Genomic DNA, 2,796 nt, shown 5'->3' on the forward strand with positions numbered 1-2,796 from the left:
TTGCTCTTGACTTGAACCATTTTTCCGATACTTTCTTGAAAGGTGGGATACTTGTGTAGTTTTCCTTCCACCATACATATACACATATCCTAGTGAGATATACATGATGACCCCACAAGAACAAGCCGAGATGAGAGCATACTTCGCCGAGCTAGATGCTCGAGAAGCCCAAATGACACCCAAAGATAAAGCCGAGTGCAACGCATACTTCAAACTCCTTGAGAGCAAGAGTGACACACCCCATGAGTTGAGTGAGGACACTTTGATTTCTAACAACTTAACCTCTACTCCTCTTGTGTTGTCTTCCTCTTTGCTAGGTTGCTCGGACATCGACGACGCCATTGCCATGGAGATGAGGGACTCCACTATATGTGAGATGAGCGACTCCACTATATGTGAGATGAGCGACTCCACTATATGTGAGATGAGCGACTCCACTATATGTGAGCTTGATGAGTGCCTCCACTTCGAGAGCATGAGTGATACATCAAGTGAGATGAGAGTGGTAGTTGATAGGTCATGTGAGGCCATTTCGAATTCTAACAACTTACCCTCTACCTCTAGTGTGTTTCCTTGTGTCTCATTAGGTTCCATGGATGACGAGACGCCGATCATGGAGAAGATGTACATGGTGCATGAAGATGATGATATCACACCATGCTTACTTGAAGATGAACATGGAGGCCACATCGAGCCTACCTCTTCCACAACACCTACCTCATATGAGCGGGACTACAAAGGTACCTATATGGGTGTTGATGACGCCATGATCCCACTAGTGGACATGATGATTTGTGAGTGCTTGCATGAGTTGGATGATCCTATTGCTATGTTATATGCTTCTTTCACTTTCCCTTGTGATACTTGTGATACCACAATTGTTGATCATGTGGAAGTAGTTGCTTGTGACACTTTGACCATGCCATGCTATGAGTGTTTCGATTTCTATCCTATTGCTTGCAATATGTCGAACAATTTCTCTTTCCCATGTATTGCTTGCAATGTTGATAATGATGCTTGTGTTGTGACAACCTTGCCGAACAATTGCTCTTTCCCTAGGTTTGTCGACAACAATGATCAAATGTTGAACATGTTTTGTGCTACATGCTTGCAATATTCTCCCATTAATGCAACCAAAATGTTGAATACTTTCTCTTTCCAATGCTTGGTTTGCCATAATGTTAATATGCTTGTAAATGAGATTTCCCCCATAGCTCTCTCACATTTTGGAGACTTTGCATATATCCACGTTGAGCATGTTCCCATGTTTACTCCGCATATTCACCACATATATTATGATAAATTGCTTAACGCTAATGGTGATGTGCAAAAGCAATGGAACATCATGATGGATGATGTGTTCATATACCATGCACACACGTTGTTCTTGTTGTCTAACATGTGTGTAGGTACCCAAACTCCAATGTCAACCTCGATTGAGCACGAGTTGACAAAAAGAGCTCTTGAGAGCATGATACAAGTGAGCTCCAATGAGTGGTTTTGCCCGCACACTTCCACTACACAAGATCTCTCAATGAGAGCACACCGACACTTTGATAAGGTGTCCTCCTTCTACTTGTGCCCTCTTCCTAAATCCATTGAACTTTGGCTACGCTTTGATTGCTCCTTTGTTTTTCTTGTGCTATTGATAGGGCTCTTGACAAGTGAAGGGACATTCAAGCGTTGGTGTCATCTACCTCCTCTACACATTCATGAAGACTTATCGTCGAGGACGACTCTTTTTCAAGTGGGGGAGATGATACGGGGCGACCTTCGGTCTTCACCGCATCATGTGCTTCATCGCCAAGAACCACACTCAAGGCCGAGGTCACGGAGGCGTGGAAGAGAAGAAGGAAGAAGAGCGTCCGAGGTCGCCAAGAATAGAAGGCGCCTGCCACAAGTCAATTCGGGCCAAGGCCCATGTACCCCCTTGTTTCCCTAAACTACCCCTCCTTAGTGGCTCCCTATATATAGGCTCCCACCTCCCCCTTCATGAGGTTAGGAATGAACTTGAGAGAATTAGGCTCATGCCTCCACCATCCCTTTGGGATTAGGGGAACCCCCTCCTTAGATTACCATAATCTATTGTACAAGGCACTCCTTATATGATTAGTCTCTCACACTTGTGATTCTACCACCGGTCTCTCACTCGTGTGATTCTACCGATCGTATACCGATCTTCCTCTCGGGGATTCTACCGCGTGCCTTTCTCTTGAGAGATTCTATCGGGATAGTGGTTCGGGCTATCAGGAGTAAACCGGAATTGTATCGGGTTGTGTTGCGTGCGTTCACGTGTGTTCATCGTGTTCTTCGCCGTGTTCTTCGTGTTCTTCCTCTCCCCCGCTTTTCCCTCGGTCAATTCGTGAGATCGGGCAACCCACGTGGCCTTAGGCCCCATCAGAGGGAACAAGTACGCGTCAACCGAGGTGTTTCCAGAATCTCGCGGACAGGTCAGCATGATCCACAAAACCAGTTTTTCGAAGAGAGAAGTCAAGAAGTTTTCACGGGAAGTAAAGTACGCAGAAGTTGCTATGGTCGACACACCCGAATACATCGATTGGTAAGATCAAAGTATATCTTTTAGCAAAGCAGATCACCCGAAGGCCGTCCCAAGGCCTGGCCACGCCGCCCTGGTCCTTGAAGCACTGATCGGAGGGTACAACATGAACAAGGTATTCATGGATGGAGGAAGCGGTCTGAATCTGTTATTCGCCAGCACAATGAAAGCAATGGGCTTAACAGTCGACATGCTAAGAGAATCCGACACAGGTTTCCACGGCATCATACCAACCCGAC

The sequence above is a fragment of the Lolium rigidum genome, chromosome 6 (genome assembly GCF_022539505.1).
Source record: "Lolium rigidum isolate FL_2022 chromosome 6, APGP_CSIRO_Lrig_0.1, whole genome shotgun sequence".
In the NCBI taxonomy this organism is placed as follows: Eukaryota; Viridiplantae; Streptophyta; class Magnoliopsida; order Poales; family Poaceae; genus Lolium; species Lolium rigidum.